We start from the raw sequence: 25,102 nt of genomic DNA, 5'->3' as shown, positions 1-25,102 counted from the left end.
CAGTGAACTCTACACTCTTAAATCGATTGTTCATCTCATCTTTGTTGATCTTTTCTTCAATGGATTTGGTAAATATAAGTAAAAAGTTCATGTTGATCTGTTTATTTGGTTTTTTATTTATGTTTTTATTTATTTATTTATTTTTTATTTTCTCTAATAATATTAATCCTATTTTTTTGATGTGTTTTTTTTTTCTTGTTTGATAGATGTCAAGTATTGGAGAGACAAATGATGTCATCGACCTCTCTCGGTCTTAGTCTGAGCCAGAGCATGATCCTCAGCTTGAAACTCCTTCTGGTTCAAAGGTGTGCCCCCTTCTCCTAAGCAAAAAGCTCGGCAATATTTTGAAGTTTGGGAGCATTTTACCAAAAATTTTAAAGAAAGGAGTAAGACTGCTACATGTGTTAAATGTAACCATTGTAAAGTTTCTTATGTTTGGATTAGTGCAAATGGAACTAGCACTTTGAGAAAACACATTGCAAACTATCCTAAGTCTCCTCACAATAAAGAAAATAAAAAATAAAGACTTTAGCATTTCAATCTGTAACAGAAGGTGAAAAAAAACTTGGTGGTTGGAAATTTGATCAACAAGCATGTAGGGATTCACTTGTTAAAATGGTAATCACTGATGAATTACCATTTAGGTTTGTAGAGCATGAAGGATTTCGTCAATTTTATAGTGTGATGCAACCTAATTTCAAAAAGTTTTCACGCTTTACAATGGCAAGGGATATTGTGGATTTATATTCTAGTGAGCAGAGAAAACTGAAAAATTGTTGAAGAAATCAAACTATAGACTTTGTCTCACTACAGATTTATGGACATCTCTACAAAATGTTGCAACAACGTTTCAAAATTAGGTGGAACTCCACATATCTAATGCTAGATGTTGTAACAAAGTTTCAAAAGTATTTGAGAGATTAGAGGATGAGGACCCACATTTCAAATTAGAACTTAATCATGAATCCCCTACCACTCAAGATTGGGAAGATGCTCGTGTTTTTACACAATTTTTGCAAAAGTTTTATGATGCAACTGTTCACTTGTCTGGTTCTTTGTATGTCACTTCCAACTTGTACTTCACTAATTTTTGTGCTATAGAAAGTTCCTTAACTGAATGGGGAAAGAGTTTAGATCCTTCTTTAGAAGCCATGGCAATAAAAATAAAGACTAAATTTGACAAGTATTGGGAAAAAATTGAAAAAAAAATAATATGATGTTATTAATTGTTGTTGTGTTAGATCCTCGTTATAAGTTGAAATATGTGAGGTTCTGTTATTTTGAAGTTTATCAACTTGCCATGGTGAATGAGCTCACTCAAAAAGTAAGAGAGACTTTGAATAACATTTTTTATGAGTATAAACAGTTTGAGACAATTGTTTTGTCTTCTAATGAAATGGTTCATGAGGTAGACATTATTGATCAAGTAAACATTGGTGCAAGTGACGACCAAGTGTCTTTTATAACAAAATTTTAAAAGCTTTTGGAGGAAAAAGAAGATGATGGAGGCAAGTCAGAAGTATATAGGTATTTGGAAGAATTTGTGAAAAGGAAGCTGCAAACTTTGACATATTAAGTTGGTGGAAGACAAATTCTTCAAGATATAAAGTTCTTCCTCAAGTTGCAAGGGATATTTTGGCCATTCCTGTCTTTATTGTTGCTTCCGAGTCTATTTTCAGTATTGGAGGTCCTATCCTTGATCAATTTTGTAGTTCTCTTACTACAAAGCTTGTTGAAAGTTTAATTTGTACACAAGATTAGTTGCGTGCTTCGCCATTGCTACTTGAGATGGAAGAAAGCTTTGTAGATTTGGAGGATATAAAAAAAGGTAATGGAATTCCAATATTCAATTTATCATTTAAATTACATTCATGTATTGTGTTATTTTCTACTTTAAACTAACATTAATTTTTTTGCAACTCTAACCAATGTCAACATAGCTGTTAGAAAGTGATTTAGCTTGCTGTGATATCGATTGTGCTGCTACTGTGCTTTTGTTTGTTGTTGCTGTTGTGCTACTACTACTATGCTTTTGTTTGTTTGTTGCTTCTGTTCATGGAGTTTTTTGCTTATGTTTGTCTAAAATCAGTTTTCTTATTGTTTTTATTTGATGCTATGTTTAGTTTTAATACGGAGGAGAACTCTGCTTTGTGTAATGTGTATCCAGTTTTATTGCTTTTGTTTGATGCTATGTTTAATTTTAATACAGAGGAGAACTCTGTTTTGTGTAATGTGTATCCAGCTTTATTGCTTTTGCTTGATACTATGTTTATATTTTTATGAAATTAAAATGTTATATATATATTTTTGTTATTTAATTATGGGAATTCGTTGTTCTAAATCGATCCAATCCGTGATTAGTTCGGATTGGTTCCACGATTTAAACGCATTAGATTGATTCTAATTTTTCAGAAACCGTAGATAACGAATTGGTCCTGATTTTATCCCAATTCGAACCATGCTCACCTCGAGTGTGTTGGGAAGATGATTGAGCTAAAATAACACACTAAAAGACAAAATAAGCTAAAATAGGTAATAAAACGAAATGTTACATCTAATCCATAATTATTTCATTTTTTCTCTCACAATCATCCAATTAACTACTGTTGGCTACATATTTTGTACAGGCCAATCGTAGCTTAACATGTGGCTCGAAAAGGGTAATTTTGAAAATTAATGCAAGTCTCCAACCAACGACAGACACGCGGCAGTTCATATTTGTAACAACCCTCACCACTGTTTACCGATTAACCACTGATTACTGCTAAACTAAGACTGATTATGATAAGTAATTGAATCGACTGAAATACTGAACTGATTGATTGAATGTGCTAGTTTAAATGCATATCTATCTGTTGATTGTTAAATTATCTGTTTATGTTTTATGCTTTAAATTGCAAATTGAAGGCCTTATCGGCGGTCGAATCTGAAATTGATTGATGATTTATGATCATTAGAATTTATGTGATTTTATGGCATATGTAATTAAAATGTGATTTGGTATGTTTAAATTAGATTAATTATTGATAAATTGTAAACTTAGACTTAATCACAACTTTGCCATGCCTAGTGACCCACTAACTAAACACTTTGAGCCTCATACACACTTGACCAAAACATTTTCTTTCTTCAGCCATTTCCTTGTTCTAGCCGACTACAGTGAGGGAGTGAGAGGAATTGAGTTGAACTTGGAGAATTGATTAGAGAACTTGAAGAATTGAAGTATAGATTGTAATTGAGCTCCCTTATCTTGCATTGGAGACCTAAGGTAGTATAATCACCCTCTTGTTTATGAATTGAGCTTGTTCTTGCATGATTCATGTCAAAATTAGGGGATTGAGTCTAGAATTGGCTTAATATGTTGAATTGTAGCATAAATCATGCATGCATGCTTATAACCTAGCATTTTGAGGTTGAATACATGGAATTTGGTCCATGGACGTTTATATTTTTGCATTGGACCATGAACTCATCTTGGTTTTGGAAAGAATTGTCTCAATTGAGCTAGCATTTGAAGCTTTAAAGTTGTTAAATTCATGCATGTTACACATTCATCATGTTCTTGAAAGTCTGGTTTGAATTTGGGTTTAATTCCCTCACCTTTGAGCCTTGATTTTACAAATTGAGCTTTAAATCATGTCATACTATGTATTTACAAGTGTTTTCCAGGAAATGGGCCCAAAGGAATCGAATTTGATACACTTGAAGTTGAATTTGAGCTTGAGGTTCAAATTTGGGAATTCCAAATTTTGAACTCACGCTCAAGCGAGATGACTGGCGCTCGAGCGTGGAAATTGTGCTCCCAGCATTTTGTTCTGTTTTGCAGTCCACTTGAGCGAGTTAATTTACGCTCGAGCGGGACATTGTGTCTTACGCTCGAGCGGATGTCGAGCGTCCAATCGAGCGTAATTTTCACCTATCGAGCACTTTTGATTGTTTTGTAGTACGCTCGAGCGAGTAAGCCTGCGCTCGAGCGGAAACCTTTGTCTGCATGTCCGCTCGAGCGGAGTAATCGACGCTCGAGCGGGACCCCTGTTTTCTGAAAATTCTAAAAATGCTTTTAAAGTGCATCTTTGCATCCTCATCCCATTCTAGGCATTCCTAGGCCTAGTTTAAGGTATCTTGATGAGGATATAGATGTAGAACCACACCGAGTCAAGATAGGGATTAAGTTATTATTTTCCCAACTGTGTAGCTTAATGTGTGTTCATTCTGCAACTGTGTAGGATTGGCTTTCTGAGGACGCGCTCTAGCTCAGCTGTAGCCCAGAACTCTATGAGTAACAGCTGTGTAAAGATATGTTCAAATATGATTATCTTCCGAACAATTGAACTGTACTGTTTTCTGAAATGTTATTGTTACTGAATGAATGATGTCCTAATTGTGAACTGTATTGTGGCATCCTTAGCAACTACTGTTACTGTTACTGTTACTGTTACTGCTACTGTTACAGAGATCTTTGTCGGTTCCCATGTTGGAACCACTACTGTTTACTGATATGATGGCCATCAATTGACTGTTCGGTCTGATAAGACCTACTGTACTGTTTTACTACTGGATGTACCACATATGACTGTAATGACTGAATAACTGATATACTAATTGAATTGACTGCTTTCAATACTGTAAAGACATTCATTTTTAACCTCTTTACGCATTATGTTATTCACTGAGCTTTAGCTCACTGCTTATATATATATGTAGGTGTTCAGGCACCGGACCGTTGCTAGAAATGTCGGGGTAAACTCCAGTTTTGTCAAGCCAACCTATGTGCCTCACTGCGAGGTTCTGAGCCCGTTCAAGCTATGGCTTAGAGGTGTTTTAATTTCCCCCGTTTGTCTCTGTATCTGTTTTGTATTATTGTATAGACTGATAACACTGTACTGTACTGTCTTAATAGTGATTAAGTCCTTGACCTGGATGATTGTGAATGTTATACAAACTGTTTTGCACTGATTGTATATATGTATGAAAAAGTCTTTTTTGCATACAGACTGTCACAGCTCATTGGACACTGTTTACTTACTGTTTTGGCTTCCGTCATGCCCTTGTACTCTGTATTACTGTATTACTGTTAAGCAGGCCTTCGGTAATCTCGGATTACTGGCCGGTTACAATGCTAAACCTATAGGGGCGGGTTTGGGTCATGACAGAGTGGTATCAGAGCGATACTTAACCACGAGTTATACCGCACACACGTGTCCAAATGAGCTATAGGGTGTCCTAGAAGAGCAATTAGGGCATCACATGAGCATGAAAAGTGTGTGTGGACATGACATGGATATGTGTTAATGTGTTGAAACATATAACTGCTTATGTTTAAATGTTTAAAGTATGCAACTTCCTATGTTTATTATTACTATGTTGCATATAGTGAAATGGATAATGCAAGCACTACTAATGAAACTGAATCCTCTGAGGCAAGAATGGCGAGGTTGAAGAGAATGGTGGAACTACTAACCGCAAGACTAGAACAACAACAGAACCAATAGCCCCCACCTCCTCCTCCGGTACAGCTGGAACCGAATGTTAATGATGGGGATATAATTGCTCTTACCCAGAAGTTTAGCAAGATGAAACCGCCATCCTTTCAGGGAGGCCTTGAACCCTTAAAGGCTGAAGCTTGGGTTCTTGAAATAGAAAAATTATTTGAAGTGTTTCCGTGCTCTGAAGCACATAAAGTATTGCTAGCTACCTTCACCTTGCAAGAAGAAGCTAGAAGGTAGTGGATGTTAATCCGTGATCCAAATACTGTCATGACCTGGGCTCAATTCAAGGAGTCCTTCTTCGAAAAGTATTTCCCTCAATGTGTCATGGACAGAAAAGTGACTGAGTTTGAACAGCTAAGACAGGGTACTATGTTTGTTGCTGAGTATGAAACAAAGTTCACCGAACCTGCTAGATATGCACCACACATGGTGGACACCGACTACAAAAAGGCTAAGAAGTTTGAAGGCGGCCTGAATGTGGAAATTCTTGACATAATAAATGTACTGAAACTGTTGAAGTATGTAGATGTTCTTGACAGAGCCATCATGGCTGAAGCAAACATTGAGGCATTGAAACAGACTGAAACATCAGGAACTGAATGACGCGGGAGGAAATGAGGTTTTAAATTCAAGAAGGGCAGAAACAATTCATTGAACAAAAAGCTAAACTCAGGGTCAACCACCAATTCCAGTCAGGGAAGTGGTTCCATACCGCCCTGCTTCGAATGTGGTAAGAAACACAAAGGGGTTTGTTATAAATTATCTGGTGCTTGTTACAGGTGTGGCAAGGTGGGCCACATGGTAAAAGATTGCCCCTCTGCTCCTCAGGGCAATAGTAAAGTTGCAGCCAGCGGCACAGCATCAACTGCTCCACCAAAACCCAACCCCAAAGCTACTGGGAAAGAGCCTATGAGGCAAGGCTGAATGTTCGCACTCGTACCGGGAGACGTACAAAATACCGAGACCGTTGTGTCAAGTATCCTCTCAATTTGTACTCAAAATGCTTATGTACTGATTGATTCGGGGTCTACACATTCATACGTGTCGCATGCCTTTTCGCGAAAATTGAATAGACCATTAGAACCCATGAATTATCTGTTAGCTGTATCTTCACCTGTTGGGGGATCTATGACTTGTGCTTATATATACCCTACATGTGAAATTATTGTTGGGGATATGCATCTGTATATTGATTTACTGCCATTGAACATTAACCATTTTGATGTAATATTGGGGATGGACTGGTTACAAAAATATCATGCTACTATCGACTGTGTAACTAAACAAGTGATTTTTCATCCACCTGGTTTACCCGAATTTGTGTTTAACGGGGTTGGAGTAGTACCTCCCCCATATCTGATTTCATCCATGAAAGCCTGCAAATTGATTAAGAAGGGATGTAAAGGGTATCTGTGTTATGTATTGGCTGTACCTACTGATGATAATGCTAATGTGAACAGTATTCCTATAGTCAAAGAATTCCCAGATGTTTTCCCAGATAGTCTCCCAGGGGATTTGATTGATAGGGAGATTGAGTTCACTGTTGATGTAATTCCGGGTACACAGCCAGTATCTAAAGCTCCATACAGAATGGCACCTACCGAATTGAAAGAACTGAAAGTTCAGCTGCAAGAACTGTTAGACAAAAAGTTCATCAGGCCTAGTACTTCACCGCGGGGCACACCTGTCTTATTTGTGAAAAAGAAAGACGGCTCACTGAGACTCTGTATCGATTACCGTGAATTGAACAAGGTAACTGTGAAAAATAAATATCCATTGTCGCGTATTGATGACTTATTTGATCAATTACAGGGTGCCCAAGTTTTCTCTAAGATTGATCTCAGATCCGATTATCATCAGCTGAAAGTTAAACTAGAAGACATTGATAAAACTACTTTCCGAACGAGGTATGGACATTACGAATTTTTAGTTATACCTTTCGGAGTTACCAACGCACTTGCTGCATTTATGGACCTCATGAACAGAATCTTTAAACCATTCCTCGATGACTTTATTGTTGTATTCATAGATGATATTCTGATTTATTCCAAGAGTAAAGAAGAACATGAACATCATCTGAGACTTGCCTTACAGACCCTAAAACAATAGAAACTTTTTGCTAAACTGTCTAAATGTGAATTTTGGCTTGATCATGTTATGTTTTTGGGACATGTTATTAGCAAGAATGGAATTTCAGTTGACCCACAGAAGGTTGAAGCAGTAGTGAATTGGCCTAGACCAACAAATGTTACAGAAGTCCGAAGCTTTTTGGGATTAGCTGGATATTACAGAAGATTTGTCAAAGATTTCTCCAAAATTGCCTTACCGTTGACACAATTGACTCAAAAGGGGATATCATTTGACTGGACTGACCAAAGGAAATCAGCATTTCAAGAGTTGAAAACTCGGCTTGTGACTACACCGGTTCTTACCCTACCCTCAAGTGCGGATGGTTTTACCATTTTTAGTGATGCTTCTCATAAGGGTTTGGGATGTGTTTTAATGCAAAATGGGAGAGTTATTGCCTATGCTTCCCGACAACTGAGACCGCATGAAAAGAACTACCCGACCCATGATCTGGAACTTGCTGCAGTAGTATTTGCATTGAAAATCTAGCGTCACTACCTTTATGGGGCTACATGTGAAGTATATACTGACCATAAGAGTTTGAAATATTTCTTCACACAGAAAGAACTGAACATGAGATAGCGGAGATGGCTAGAATTGATTAAAGACTATGACCTATAGATTTTGTACCATCCGGGGAAAGCCAACACCGTTGCCGATGCATTGAGTCGGAAATCGATTGGGAACTTAGCCTGTTTACTCACTGGACAGAAAGAGTTGCTTTGTGACCTTGAAAAATCAGAAATTGAGATTGTTTTGCGAGAACAAGGTGGAACAATAGCTGCTATTTCTGCTCAACCGGCACTAATTGAAGAGATTAAAGAGAAACAGCAACAGGATGACTTCTTGAAGAAGATCATTGAAGAGCGGGAACCTAAACCGAAACCGGACTTCAAATTTGAAAATAATGTACTGAAATTTCAGGGAAGATTGTGTGTACTGAATGACTCTGAACTGAAAAGAAGAATTCTGTAAGAAGGCCACAATTCGAAACTGTTTATCCACCCAGGAAATACAAAAATGTATCAAGACTTGAAATTGAATTTCTGGTGGTCGGGAATGAAGAAGGATATTGTTGATTTTGTATCAAAATGTTTTCGTTGCCAACAAGTTAAAGCCGAACATCAATGACCCGCAGGCTTACTGCAGCCCTTACCTATACCGAAGTGGAAATGGGAATATATCACCATGAATTTCATTGTTGGTTTGCCTCGCTCTAGTAAAGGTATGGATTCAATTTGGGTTATAGTTGATAGACTGACTAAATCTGCTCATTTCTTACTTGTCAAAATAATTTATAATGCGGACAAATTGGCTATACTCTATATTGATGAGATTGTTAGATTGCATGGAGTGCCTGTGTCCATTGTTTCTAATAGGGACTCGAAGTTTACATCGAGATTTTGGCAAAGCCTACAGACTACATTGGGTACTGAACTGAGACTGAGTAGTGCCTATCATCCTTAGATAGATGGTTAGTCAGAAAGAACCATCCAGACTCTGGAGGATTTACTGAGAATGTGTGTCCTTGATTTTCAGGGAAACTGGGAAAGCTACTTGCCATTAGCCGAATTCACCTACAACAACAGTTATCACTCAAGTATTGGTATGGCGTCTTTTGAGGCATTGTATGGCAGAAAATGTAGATCTCCGATTTGTTGGGTAGAAGTTGGAGACGGGCCTTTACTTGGGCTCGAGATTGTATATGAAACGATTGAAAAAGTAAAACTGATACACCAAAGACTGAAAATCGCACAGAACCGACAAAAAAGTTATGCAGATGTCAGAAGACGAGACAAAGAGTATGAAGTAGGTGATCACGTTTTTGTGAAAGTGACACCGATGACAGGCCAGACTCGTTTTGGAGTCAAAGGCAAGCTAGCGCCGAGATATGTCGGACTGTATGAGATTATTGAGAAAATCAATCCTGTGGCGTATCAAGTAGCGCTTCCTCTTGAAATGGAGCATATACATAACGTCTTCCACATTTCTATGTTGAGGAACTACCTCCGGGATCCTTTCCATGTGATAGAACCTACTCGTGTAGTGCTGAGTGATGACTACACTTACGAGGAACGGCCTGTTCAGATTGTAAATAGACGGATCAAAAAGTTGAGAAACAAAGAGATTCCGTTAGTGAAAGTTGACTGGCAAAACCATGGTGGCGTGTATGCCACTTGGGAAAGGGAAGATGACATGGCCAAGAGATATCCTAAACTATTCCCTTTGAATCCTGTTTTCTTCCAAAATGAAGGTAACTCGAGTTTAGAGGACTAAACTCTTTATAAGGAGGGGAGACTGTAACAACCCTCACCACTGTTTACCGATTAACCACTGATTACTGCTAAACTGAGACTGATTATGATAAGTAATTGAATCGACTGCAATACTGAACTGATCGATTGAATGTGCTAGTTTAAATGCATATCTATCTATTGATTGTTAAATTATCTATTTATGTTTTATGCTTTAAACTGCAAATTGAAGGCCTTATCGGCGGTCGAATCTGAAATTGATTGATGATTTATGATAATTAGAATTTATGTGATTTTATGGCATATGTAATTAAAATGTGATTTGGTATGTTTAAATTAGATTAATTATTGATAAATTGTAAACTTGGACTTAATCACAACTTTGCCATGCCTAGTGACCCACTAACTAAACACTTTGAGCCTCATACACACTTGACCAAAACATTTTCTTTCTTCAGCCATTTCCTTGTTCTAGCCGACTAGAGTGAGGGAGTGAGAGGAATTGAGTTGAACTTGGAGAATTGACTAGAGAACTTGAAGAATTGAAGTATAGATTGTAATTGAGCTCCCTTATCTTGCATTGGAGACCTAAGGTAGTATAATCACCCTCTTGTTTATGAATTAAGCTTGTTCTTGCATGATTTATGTCAAAATTAGGGGATTGAGTCTAGAATTGGCTTAATATGTTGAATTGTAGCATAAATCATGCATGCATGCTTATAATCTAGCATTTTGAGGTTGAATACATGGAATTTGGTACATGCACGTTTATATTTTTGCATTGGACCATGAACTCATCTTGGTTTTGGAAAGAATTGGCTCAATTGAGCTAGCATTTGAAGCTTTAAAGTTGTTGAATTCATGCATGTTGCACATTCATCATGTTCTTGAAAGTTTGGTTTGAATTTGGGTTTAATTCCCTCATCGTTGGGCCTTGATTTTACAAATTGAGCTTTAAATCATGTCATACTATGTATTTACAAGTATTTTCCAGGAAATAGGCCCAAAGGAATCGAATTTGATACACTTGAAGTTGAATTTGAGCTTGAGGTTCAAATCTGGGAATTCCAGATTTTGAACTCACGCTCGAGTTGGGTGACTGGCGCTTGAGCGTGGAAATCGTGCTCCCAGCATTTTGTTCTGTTTTGCAGTCCGCTCGAGCGAGTTAATTTACGCTCGAGCGGGACATTGTGTCTTACGCTCGAGCGGATGTCGAGCGTCCAATCGAGCGTAATTTTCACCTATCCAGCACTTTTGACTGTTTTGCAGTATGCTCGAGCGGGTAAGTCTGCGCTCGAGCGGAAACCTTTGTTTGCATGTCCGCTCGAGGGGAGTAATCGACGCTCGAGCGGGACCCCTGTTTTCTGAAAATTTTAAAAAGGCTTTTAAAGTGCATCTTTGCATCCCCATCCCATTCTAGGCATTCCTAGGCCTAGTTTAAGGCATCTTGATGAGGATATTGATATAGAACCACATCGAGTCAAGATAGGGGTTAAGTTATTATTTTCCCAACTATGTAGCTTAGTGTGTGTTCATTCTGCAACTATGTAGGATTGGCTTTCTGAGGACGCGCTTTAGCTTAGCTGTAGCCCAGAACTCTGTGAGTAACAACTGTGTAAAGATGTGTTCAAACATGATTATCTTCTGAACAATTGAACTGTACTGTTTTCTGAAATGTTACTGTTACTGAATGAATGATGTCCTAATTGTGAACTGTATTGTGGCATCCTTAGCAACTGCTGTTACTGTTATTGTTACTGCTACTGTTACAGAGATCTCTGTCGGTTCCCATGTTGGAACCACTACTGTTTACTGATATGATGGCCATCAACTGACTGTTCGGTCTAATAAGACCTACTGTACTGTTTTGCTACTGGATGTACCACATATGACTTTAATGACTGAACAACTGATATACTGATTGAATTGACTACTTTCAATGCTGTAAAGACATTCATTCTTAACCTCTTTACGCATTATGTTATTCACTGGGTTTTAGCTCACTGCTCATATATATATGTAGGTGTTCAGGCACTGGACCGTTGCTAGAAACGTCAGGGTAAACTCCAGTTTTGTCAAGCCAACCCATATGCCTCACTGCGAGGTTCCGAGCCCATTCAAGCTATGGCTTAGGGTTGTTTTAATTTCCCCCGTCTGTCTCTGTATCTGTTTTGTATTATTGTATAGACTAATAACACCGTACTGTACTGTCTTAATAGGGATTAAGTCCCTGACCTGGATAATTGTAAATGTTATACAAACTGTTTTGTACTGATTGTCTATATGTATGAAAAAGTCTTTTTGCATACAGACTGTCATAGCTCATTGGACACTGTTTACTTACTATTTTGGCTTCCGCCATGCCCCTGTACTCTATATTACTGTATTACTGTTAAGCAGGCCTTCGGTAATCTCGGATTACTGGCCGGTTACGGTGCTAAACCTATAGGGGCGGGTTTGGGTCGTGACAATATTGGTATTGGTGGGTTTATGTCGCATGGAAGCAGTTAGAAGGCGCGAAGTGACATGGCTCAACGGTTACTCACAATTCAAATTCAAATTCAAGACAAAAGAGCAAAGCACTGGTTCAATCTTCACTTTTCTCTTTTGTCTTTTGTCTTTACAGCACTGGTTCAATTTCTTTTCTCTTTTGTCTTTACAGCACATGAACCACTTCGAGGTGAGGCGTATCCATCCACAAATTTTTAGATCTGAAATACGGATGATATGAGTGAGAAATAGAGAGAGAGAGAGAAGAGAGAAGAGAGAAGAGGGAAAAGGGAGGAGATGAACCTGTGTTGAATCTTCAAGACTGCCTCTGTTCTGTGTTGAAATCAGTAACTCTCCGGCTGCCCCTTTGTTCTTCAACACAAAATTTAAGTGCTGCCTCTGATCTGTTTACGTTTTCAACCGAAGTGCTGCTTCTTGGGAAAGATACAAGTTCATCTCCTCTGATCTGTTTACGTCTTTTTTTATTTTGTTTTGTTTGTTCAGCTTCCTGGGGAAGATACACCCTTGGGAAGGTATATAAATTATATAATATAATATAGCATTTCTGTGCATTTCTGTTTACTTCTTCTTTTTTTTTTTTTTTTTTGTTTGTGCAGCTTCCTGGTGAAGATACACCCTTGGGAAGGTATATAAATTATATAATATAATATAGCATTTGTTTATTTTATTTTATTTTTGTTTGTGCAGCTTCCTGGGGAAGATACATCCGTGGTCTGGCAAATTTTTTTTTTTTATTATTTTTTTTTAACAATGATTTTCAGACTTTAAATTTTGTAAAACTTACCAAATTTATGTGATATATTTAGAGCTATGCATTTATTTTTAGTATTTTTATATAATAATTAGTGATTGATTTTTTTTAAATATATATATATATATATATATCTAGAGCTATGCATTTATTTTTAGTATTTTATATATAATAATTAGTGATTGATTTTTTTTATAATATCTAAAAATCATAACACCTATAATTATATTAATACATTTTATATATGTTAGTTTTTATTGAATTTTTTTTTTCTTGCAGGCTATTCAAAAAGATAACAAATACTCAAGTGATTGAACCCCAAAAAATAACTATGTAAGAATTTTTTTCTTTATAATTTATTTTTTAATTTTTATATGATTACATTAGCATGTAAACTCCAAATGTATAAATAGTTGTTGCAATTTTTTTTTTAATCATTTCATTTAATATTTAATTATAAATATTTTTTATTTTTTTATTTTGTGATGTGTTGTGACAACAATGTTGAAGTCACTATTTTTTTTTTAAATATCTTTTCAAAAGAAAAAAAAATCAATACCTCAAAAAAAATTCTTTATAATTTATTTTTTAATTTTTATATGATTATATTAGCATGTAAACTCCAAATGTAAAAATAGTGGTTGCATTTTTTTTTTATAATCATTTCATTTAATATTTAATTATAAATATTTTTTATTTTGTTATTACAACACTGTTAAAGGCATAATTTTATTTTTTTTAAAAATGCCTTTTTTTAAAAAAAAATCAATACCTCAAAAAAAATTATTTATAATTCATTTTTTAATTTTTATATGATTACATTAGCATGTAAAATCGAAATGTATAAATAGTGGTTGCATTTTTTATAACTATTTTATTTAATATTTAATTTGAAATATTTTTTTTTTAAAATTTTGTTATTGTAATGTGTTGTGACAACAAATTTGATAGCACAAATTTATTTATTTTTTTAAAAAATGTCTTTCTATAAAATAAAAAAATAAAAATAAAAACAATAGCTCAATTAATGCCGTGAAAAATGTCTTTATTCCTAATTACATTAGCATGTAAAATCCAAATGTATAAATAGTGGTTGAATTTTTTTTATAATCATTTCATTTAACATTTAATTATAAATATTTTTTTATTTTTTTTATTGTAATGTGTTGTGATAACAATTTTTTTTTAATGACAAAAATTGTTGTGACAACAATTTTTATGGCAAAATTTTCTTTTTTTAAAAATATTTTTATAATTTATTTTTTAATTTTTATATGATTATATTAGCATGTAAAATCCAAATGTATAAATAGCGGTTGCATTTTTTTATAATTATTTTATTTAGTATTTAATTTTAAATATTTTTTTACAATCATTTCATTTAAAAATAAATTTAAAAAATGTATCAATGATGCAGAATTCAAATTCAAATTCAAAAATGCCACGACAAAAGGGTGCCAATGATGAACCCTCAAGTGATGATATTGGTTGAAAATTTGAAACTCAAGTTGAAGGCACTGGGCATCATATTATTTATAAATTTTGTGGACATCACATTAAAGGTGGGATTACGCGTTTCAAACAACATTTAGCACATCAAACAGGACAAGTGCATTCTTGTCCTAATGTTAGTAGAGACGTGATGCAAGAAATGATGAAACTTTTACAAAATAAGAAAATGAGTAAAGCAGACAAGGAAAAGAGAAAAACTGAATTGGAAGCCCATATTAGGGGAGATGATCTCTATGATGAAAATGAAGGGGGAGATTTTGTAGATCTTCGAGATGATGACTCTGACTATGATCTAGAGATGACCAGGGCTAGACAAGCAAGTATTCGTTCACAACAATAATGGGAGGAAATGCAACAATTTAGACGAGGTGTTGCAGGTCATGGATCACAATACGATGTAGGCGGTAGTTCTGGTGCAGGGGGTAGTGCTCAAAGAATGCCAAAGGGGTCAGGTATTGCTAATGTTTTTCGTCGATCACAATCTGTGCGTGAAACTGGTGGGAGTAGACGTAATTGGATTAAGCCCAATGCTCCTGAAGTAAGGTTGAGGGCAATGGATGTAGAACTCCAAAAGTGCAAGAGTACAAAGCAGCGAAAAATCTCTACAATGAATTTACAGAAGTTAAAAGAGAGATTGGAACGGCCAGTGTCCAAGTTTATACTCTATAATCGTATTTCATTCAATGCAGTTGATTCAGAGTATACACAACCAATGCTTGATGTTGCTACTGAAGTAGGGCCAGGAGTAAAGGGTCCTAGTGCTTATGATGTTTTTGAAGTATATTTGGGCATGGAGCATGATGAAATGACAGAATGGATAGGATCATTCAAGGGAATTTGGGCAGAGAGAGGTGTATCCATCATGTGTGATGGTTGGAGCAGTCTAACTCGGCAACACATCATCAACTTCTTAGTGTACTGCAATAGAGGTACTATATTTCACAAATCAATTGATGCCTCTAATATTATTAGTAGGACTGCTGAATATTATTTTGGGTTGTTAGATAAAGTTGTTGATGAAATTGGAGAACAATACGTTGTTGAAGTGGTAACTGATAATGAACCTGCACTGAAAGCTGCTAGTAAAATGTTAATGAGAAAAAGGAAACATTTATATTGGACAGCTTGTTCAGCACATTGTATCGATCTCATGCTAAAAGACATAGCCAATAAGAAAAGTGTAGCAAAGGTGATTGAAGATGGTAAAACCATCACCAATTTCATTTATAATAGTGGATGAGTGTTGGATTTAATGAGAAAATTCACTGGAGGTAGAGAATTGATTCGACCTGCCATCACTCGATTTGCTACAAATTTTAATGCCATTGAGAGTATTGTTAGATATAAACAACAATTGAGAGCTATGTTTAATAGTGATGAGTGGAAGAATTCTAGATGGGGGAAGGCAAAGACTGGGCAGGCTTACAATGTGAAAAAAATTATTTTGGGAAAGGAGTTTTGACAGAAAGTAACAGAGCTTTGTAAAGTTCATGAGCCCCTAGTCAGAGTATTGAGGTTGGTTGATGGGATGAGAAGCCAACAATGGGTTTTATATATGAAGCTATAGATAGAGCAAAGTTGGTAATTAAAAGAGATTGTCGCTACTACACCGAGTATTGGAAAATTATTGATACTCGATGGTCTTTTCAATTGCATCAAGATTTGCATGCGGCTGGTAAGTGTTATGATTTCAATTATAAAATGTATATTTATTTACAATTATTAATTGCCTTCTTATTTTTGAAGGATATTTTTTAAATCCTCAATTCCAATATGGTGTTACCTCATCCAATGAAATGATAAGAGAAGTGATGAATGGACTTAAAAAAGTAATTACCAGACTGGAGCCTAATATGGATGCTCAAGTGAAAGCAACAAATCAAGTACGCACCAATTATTTAAATTTTAATAGTAATAATCTACTTTTGCAAATGTTACTTGTAATGATTGTCCAAATTGTAGTTGTTGCTGTTTCGAGATAAACAGGGAACTTTTGGTACTCCTTTAGCACAAAGAGCATGGAAACAATCAAATCCAGGTTTTAGTTTCAAAATTACAAATTTACAATATATAAATACTTAAATAATTTTTTATCATATTTTGACTTATGTCTAATGTAATGCAAATTTGTGCAGCTGAGTGGTGGATTATTCATGGCAGTTGTGCTCCTGAACTTCAAAAAATAGCTGTGAAAGTATTAAGTCAAACCACCACATCATCTCACTGTGAACGTAATTGGAGTACTTTTAGTCTCATCCATATGAAGACGAGGAATAGATTGAAATATAAGAAAATTCAAAGATTAGTCTTCATCACCTACAACATGAGATTAAAATCGAGACACGTTAAAAGAAGCAGCCAAGAGGAGGTTGATAGGAGTGTTAATCTTATTAACTTGGATTACATATTTGAAGAAGATGATCCAATAAATCCATGGATAGAAGAAAGGGAAAATCCTTTACTAGATGGTGTGAATAATTCTGAATGGCTAGATTTGGTCTCAGATGATGATGTTGGTGGTGGCAATGACAGCAATGGCGATGGCGGTGATGGCAACGATGGAAACGATGGTGGTGGCACCCATAGATATCAAGCTCGACGCACTTCTCAAAGCTCAACTCCTACTCCAACTCAAAGTGATAATAGTGGTGGTTTAACACCATCTGATGGAGGAGGTGATGATGGTGATGGTGAAGGCACTTCTCACGGTGACGGTGGTGGTGGTGGCGGTGACAATGGTGGTGATGGCGGTGATGGTACTAGTTTTGGTGCAGGAAGGGAAGATTTTATTGGAGGATTTGGATTATGTGATGTTGGGAAACATTATGATATTGGAGAACCTGTTGCACCTTTACCCTAACTACCTAGGAGGTTTCGTGGTAGTGATACACGTAGGAATGAAAGAAGAATAAGAAATAGAGAACAACAACTTGATTCATCTGATAGTAGCCATAGTTATCCATATCACCCTTACCCATCCTATAGCAGTGATAGCTAGAGCTATCCTTACCCACCTCAACAAAATTATCCTTGGCCCCCTCAACAACATGGTCCTGTAGGATACGGTTTGCCAAATTATCAACAAGCCCAACAAGAGTATGTTGATCCTTTTCTGGGAAGGTATCCATTTTCTCTCCCAGTGCACGAAACAGAAAGGGATGACATGATTTGCACATTTACTTATACATTTCCTACCGGATGGGGTGAAGGTAGTAGTAATCAAGCTCAACAATCTGATTCCCAAGATGCACCACGTCACTCATTTTGGTAGGGTGAAAGTAGCAGCAACAATCAAGCTCAACAATCTGAATCCCAAGATACACCACGTCACTCATTTTGATTGTGACATTATGTAATTTTAGTAGTAACATTATGTAAAATGTACTCTCTGTTATTTGTGATTTATGCTATGATGTTATGTACTTTGTCAAGTTCTTCCATTAAGGATGTATACTTTTATAAAATTATTTGAGTTAAAATGTACATATGCCTCCACAAGTATAATAATTAAAAATAATTTTATACATCTAAGTCCAATAAAAGAAAATTTTTCCACAAGTGGAATATGGATTTATGACATATAAAGTCATTAATTATTGAAATAAAATGTAAAAAAAAACATTTTGTAGTGATTTAAAAATATGAAATATATTGGATCATACTTAAAAATTATGAAAAATTTATCAAAATTTATTTTAAAACCCAATAAATATGATTCTAAAAAAAAAATATGCGTATCGGTAAGTTTTTTGCAAATTGTGCGAAAAATAAAAAAATTCACAGTTTCGGTAACCGCAACCGTTACGCTACGGCCTTTACACCCCGCAACCGCAACCGCATCACCGCTACCGTTACGTCAACCGCAACCGCTTTTCAAAACCTTGACGAGTTGAGTTGTTTTGGTAGTTTAGGATCTCCATATTGTGATTTTGATAACCATGATTATAAGTTTGAACAAAAAGCGGAGAATACAATTACAAAAGAAAAAAAAAATGTAAATTTATAAGAATAAGTTTTATATTGCTTTTCTTTATTATTTTTGAATGACATATGCATATACATGACATATAATAAGTATATAAAACAAAATATTTCATACATGACATATAATAAGTATATAAAACAAAATATTTCATACATGTACCCACGTGTCATGTCTTGCATTTTTTGAATATTGTCATGTTAACATGTCCATGTTGCATGTCCAACCTGTGCTTCTTAAGTGGGCAAAAATGTTCAAAATGAATTTCAAGAAATCATGCTCGGTTCAAATTTTTTTTGTTTACCTTCTTATGGGGGTGTTTGTTACGGCCAATGTGGTCAAATCAAGAATTGAATCATTAATCATTTTGCTAAAATAGTTAATCGTGAATCATATCGAATTGTGAGTCGTAAGATTTATTTTTATTTAATATGATATATAGTTTTTTATATTTATATACATATAAAAATACATAGTGTTTAAAATAAAATAAATTATCAATATGACTAAATTGTATATATGTATATCCATATAAAATCACGTATATCAATATAATTAATTAATTTCTTCTATATATCTTCATAGTTTGGTGAAAACGATGACGTTTCATGCATTATGCAAACGAAAATAGAAATAAAACTTAATCGCAGTAAATCCTGTGAATCGCAGTGAATCACAATGAATTGTAGCGAATCGTAAAGATGAATCATACGATTCACTCAATTCTGATTCAACAACATGATTCAAATAGTTTTTGTTGAAATTCATATCAAATCATATGAATCGAATCGTGAATCGTACAATTCTAACAACCATGGTTACAGCTTACATGACCTGGTTATAGTTTATTATAATTTGAGAATTTATATCAGATTGTTTGATACAACTTCTACTTACAACTTATTAGGCATAAATAACTTATATAAGCTGAAAAAATTGATTCTCTAGAAGTTGGGGAAGTGGTGCTTGTAGCTTCTGCTGACTAATTATTAACTTTTAGCTTACAATAAGCTGCACCAAACAAAGACTATATTGTTTGTATATGCAGCAAAATAGACTCAGTCAGTTGCTTCATAGAGCTTTCTCTAAAATTTTCATTATCCATAAATTTATGAGGGAAAGCTTTTATACACCTTGCATGACTTGACATGGGCATTAAAATAGCACCGATACAATCACAAAAAAGAAATATCCCATTAGGATTATATGCCAAAATGCAACTCCTATAAAGTACGGCAATATCATGATTCATGACAAATATTATGTTGATTTTGTTTCTAAATGATATACCTAGGTTGCACAAAGCGGTGGTGGGGACAACAGCAGGGTGCGAGGGATCTAGAGCATATAGAAGTTCTTAAGGTTGGTAGTGTTTATGGGAGCGTGTATATATTTTATAAAATACATATATAAATATATTCTAATTCTAACAAATTTTTTTTTTTTTGGCTTAGTTGTAACATGTGTTACAATATGAATTATCAGTGGAGATTGAGGTCACTACAAAACTCCATCTCATTAGATTAGTTAATGGAACATGTTAATGCGATGTTCCACAAAAATATTATTTGTTTATAACGAGTGATTCATCCAGAGAAGTTGTTTCGATTTTAAACATGGTACTGCGTTGAACATGATAGAACTCAAGCACTTTTGGAAGCACAAATGAGAATACTAACGAGTGTAAAATTTTTGGGAAGAAATTTAAAATCGTACACGTTCTGGAACTGATCAAGCATGCTGTCACAACATGCTTCAATGTGCTTATATTGTTTTTTTCCATTTTTTGAATTTGTATGATTTTTGGCATATTTGGACCATTTGGCATGTTTTTTGTACGTGTGATTTGACCATGTTTTATTAATATTCACCTATGGCCAAAATAGTTTCCTTCTTTGGGCTTATCTTATGTCTCTTATGCTATTTATTTTCTATATGTATCAAATTCTATAATTTTATGGCTGATAAGATCGATTTAATTGTGATAATTAGTCACTACCTCCTTTTAACATCACTAACATATAAATATATCTTCACAGGCTCTGTTTATGCTCTTCTATGTTCCTTGCGACTGTGTTATCTGCTATTTATTGTCACAGTGGATGAATTTTATTTATTTTTATCTGAACAACTTCATCTCCTATTATTTTTTATTAAAGGAACATTCCTATCTCAGTGGACCCAGGGGTTGGTGATGGTTCATATATTGGGTGAAAGTTGAACTTGTTCTTTAATTACACTTTTCATTTAAATCTTTAGGGTTGGAAAGTGAAAAATTTTAGACCGTAACACATGCTCTACTGTTGTTTAGATATTTTGTAATTACTTACCTGGTTTCCCCTTATTGGACAACTTTTGTAATTCATAAGATGAGAAACTAATGTTTAGACATTTTCCAAGTATGACAAACCCGTGACATTAACCATTTCCGATTGTGGTACAAATGCCTTTGATTGCTGTTCTATGATATGGACCCCGCATGCTGCAATTCAAATTGGTTACTTACCCTCCTTATGTTAGTTTTTTTTTATCTTGTAAATGTCATTGAAATGTTTAGTACACATATATTCTTGAATGGTATTCTGCAAATCGGGCAAACTCCATATACAGGTGGAGGTAGAAGGGGTGGTAGGCCATTTAGAGGGCGTGGCTCAGGTCCCACTTTTCGTGGTAGAGGACGGGGTAGGGGTCGTGGTGGGCCCTTTCCAGCACGAGCTAACAACATTTGTGCAAGAAGAATCATCAGGTACTGGTCAGGCACCGTTTGCTGCAAATACTACTCCAGTGTGGCCACCTCCACGTATGGCATGGTGTGTGTAAAAATTGATATATTATTGATTAATGTGTTGTATATTACAAATGGTGAGGGGCTCCTTATATAGGAGATGTAGGTGTAGTGGAGTAGGTGGTGGTAGGTGTAGTAGGTAGAGTAGGTGATGGTAGGTTTGGTGGTAGGTGTAGTAGGTGGAGTAGGTGATAGATTTTAACAGCCCCCCGCAAACTCAAGGGGGATAGGAACTAACCAACTTGAGTTTGGAGAGAGTAACAAAAAAAAGAAAATACATAAAAATAAAAGAGGATGGGAGACACTGTATGGTCGTGTCAGACCGTTGGTGAAGGCATTGTATGGTGGTATCATAACGTGGTAGAGGACACTGTATGGTTGTGTCATAACGTTGTAGAGGACACTGGATGGTTGTGGCAGACCGTTGTAACAGATAAAGTCTGGACAGGTGACGTGGTCACACTGGACCGATGGAGAAGCTAACCGGAATCAAATGTCGGGACAGTTTAGGGGGTCATGTCGGACCGTTATAAAAGCTGACCGGAATCAAATGTCGGGACAGTTTATGGGGTCATGTCGGACTGTTGTAAAAGTCGCACCCTCAAAAGGTGTGCCCAATCTGTCAAAAGGCGTGCTATCAAAAGACGTGCCCAATCCATAAAAAGGTGTGCCGGACATGATGTCTAGACGCGGGACTACCTTGGCTTGCGCGCCCGTTTTGTCGTCTGGCATCAAGTGGCGCGCGATGCGCGTGTCTGCCTTGGCTATTTAACTAAGACGGATGCTGAGGCTGAGGCAGAGACAAAACCTGCTAAAAAAACCTCTGAAAAACTCTGCGGTTGCTGAGAGAGAAACTCTGTAATACTCTGTAACACTCTGTTGCCCAGAAAATGGCTTCGTCTTCCCGTGGTCTGCTCACTCTCTTTCCCGACCTCAACGAGTCAACAAGAGAGATAACTGGTGCGGTGGCCAGTGAACCTCAACCAAACACCTCTGCTTTTGCTCCGTTGAACTTTTCGATGCGGTCTGTGGAGCAAAAAATGGCAGTGCAAACGGATATGGAAGCCAATCAGTATACATTGAAGTCATGCGTGGAGACCATGACGGCGGTCACAAACTTGTCGCACCGGCTTCAGAGTAGGACAAATGAGGTGCAGCAGTTAAACGCCCAACTGGCTCTGCTCCAGCGCATGTATAAGGATGCGCGAGCAGAGATAAGTGTGCTAAAGGCGGAAAATAAGGAGCTGAAGCGGAAGGCCACCGTGATGTTCCGATTTGGAGGGCCGCCATATACTGCAGTGGAGGAGCAGGGAGTAGTGATCGTGCCCAGTAGAGTGGGAAACACGGAGGCAACACCGGCAAGGGCCGTCCAGGACGGAGGCAAGAAGAAGAGACCGGCGGCAGAGTAGAGAAGAAATATCCTGCCTGTGGATGTGGTTGTTTTGTTGTTATTGTTGTTGTTTTTTTTTTTGTGTTTTTTTTTTTTTTTGATGTAAAATTGTGATCGGGTTTGATCCCCTGATATGAATAAAATGACAAGGTTGTGGAATGTTGTGGGTGTTATTTGTGGTGTAGTTTTGTTTAATAATAAAAATAAAATAAAATAAAACAATGGATAAAGAAAATAGATAAAAAATATTTGTGGATGGGTGATAAGAAAAAACAGTGGTGTGAGTTTTTTTGTTTTTTTTTGTGTTGTTTTTTTTTTTTTTTTGTGGAATATAAAAAAATAATAATAATAATAATAAGATAATGAAAAACGGGTGATGCTCACTAACAATGGTAGGGATAGGGGAAATATATTATAAATATATATATATATATTAAAATAAAAGAAAAGGGTGAAATAACGTGGGTGGAATAAATTAAGAGAAAGGAGGGATATGATTGAAGTGGGTTTGAAAGTGTGAAAAGATGAGAGAGAGGGATGTCGTGCATGTGTGTGTATGTGGCAGTGTGAATGAGTGTGTGCCCATGTGCATAGGTCTGCCGAGAGGGAGAGAATAAATGCATGTGATTTGCTGTGATTTGCAAGGTTTTGAGTGAAGAAAAAGCACGTAGTTTCAGAGAAGAAAGAATGAAAGAAAGAAAGAAAGATGAGACTACAAAAGAGGAGAGAGAGACCTTGTGTGGGGCGTGTGGGGAGAACTATGCATCGGATGAATTCTGGATCTGTTGTGACATATGTGAGAAGTGGTTCCATGGCAAGTGTGTGAAGATTACCCCGGCTAGGGCTGAGCATATTAAACAGTACAAGTGCCCATCATTACGAGGACATGGGAATCCCCAAAGATGTGGCAAAGCTAGGAGTCCGTCACGGGATGTGGGGAACGGTGAAGAAGTTGCACTCTGCCTTCAGAGCATATCAGCAAGCAAGGAAATCAGAGGCCTCACTGTCCCGAAGCGCGGTGATGGCAGGTAAGACCACAAAGATTGCTTTGGAGCCAACTTCTTCCAAGGAAGATGAGAAAGGCAGAGCCTTTATAGCGGGACTCACTAGAGATAATGGCGGCTTTGATTGGAAATGGGTAGCTATAGGTGGGGCCGTGGCTGTAGTTTGTGGGCTTCAGACTGGTGTGATCGGAAAAGCCTTGTTGCTTGGTGTAGATAAGAATAGGTTGAGGTCCGGCGGGCGGCCAAGGCGAGGTTGCCGCCCGCCGGTGAAGCGAGAAATACGAAGGTCTTAACCTTGCTCTGATACCATGTAAAAATTGATATATTATTGATTAATGCGTTGTATATTACAAATGGTGAGGGGCTCCTTATATAGAAGATGTAGGTGTAGTGGAGTAGGTGGTGGTAGGTGTAGTAGGTAGAGTAGGTGATGGTAGGTTTGGTTGTAGGTGTAGTAGGTGGAGTAGGTGATAGATTTTAACAGTGTGAACTCTGTAGGGTTGATTGCAACACTCTTGACATTCTCGAACAGCATAAGAACGGTAAAAGACATAGAAAGAACTTGCAGGTATATGAAGAGTTACAGAAACTCAACAGCCTCCTTGTTGGACAGAACGAGCAAACGACCGTTGTTGAAGTGAAACAAGAAGTACCTATTCAGCCTGAGAAAGTCGAGGGAGCTGAGGATAAACAACCCCCACAACACAAGATAATTTGGCTTCTGGAGCCGTTACTGAAAATAAAGTTGAGACTGAGCAGAAAAAAATTTCAGAGGAAACAGCATCAACAGAAGGTCGAGGGCTTGGTTTCAAGCGTAAGATGAGAGGTGGGCGGGGCGGTAAGTGGATGAGAACTCGTGAAGGGTTGAGAAGACCAGTTGAGCCTCCCAAACCCAAACAAGTCGTTCCCTTGGTATGTGAGTTGTGCAATGTTAAGTGCGACTCGCAGGTGGTTTTTGAATGTCATTTGACTGGTAAAAAGCATGTTGCGAACACAAAACGGTTTCAGGGCCACCAAGCTATGCTCGGACAAGCAGCACTTCAAGCGCTTTACCCGGCACTTCAGGCGCTTTATCCAGCGCTTCAAGCACTTTACCCACCTAACCCTGATGCTTCAACTTCCTTGGGTCCTCAATCTTATCAAGGTGTTCATGATTCTCAAGGCCTTTTTAATCAGTTGGCACCTTTGTTGTTTCCTCCTGGCCAAGCATCAGCACCTGGAGTGGTACCCACATCGGGTTCAGCTCAACTGTCCAATTCAGAGAGCCGGGATCATCAAGATCCCAAGCCTGAACAG

General features: G+C 36.7%; 1 long non-coding RNA gene across 1 annotated transcript; it reads left to right on the top strand.

The window, feature by feature from the left end:
- Positions 1–16,229: 16,229 nt before the first annotated feature.
- On the top strand, positions 16,230–16,916 carry LOC145819510 (uncharacterized). The gene is made up of 3 exons (XR_014360259.1): positions 16,230–16,320; positions 16,392–16,683; positions 16,781–16,916. It is a non-coding gene; the product is annotated as an uncharacterized LOC145819510 (long non-coding RNA).
- Positions 16,917–25,102: the final 8,186 nt, after the last annotated feature.

This window comes from Camellia sinensis, chromosome 2 (genome assembly GCF_055761805.1).
Source record: "Camellia sinensis isolate YWXY chromosome 2, ASM5576180v1, whole genome shotgun sequence".
In the NCBI taxonomy this organism is placed as follows: Eukaryota; Viridiplantae; Streptophyta; class Magnoliopsida; order Ericales; family Theaceae; genus Camellia; species Camellia sinensis.
This window is presented reverse-complemented; position numbering and strand designations above follow the sequence as displayed.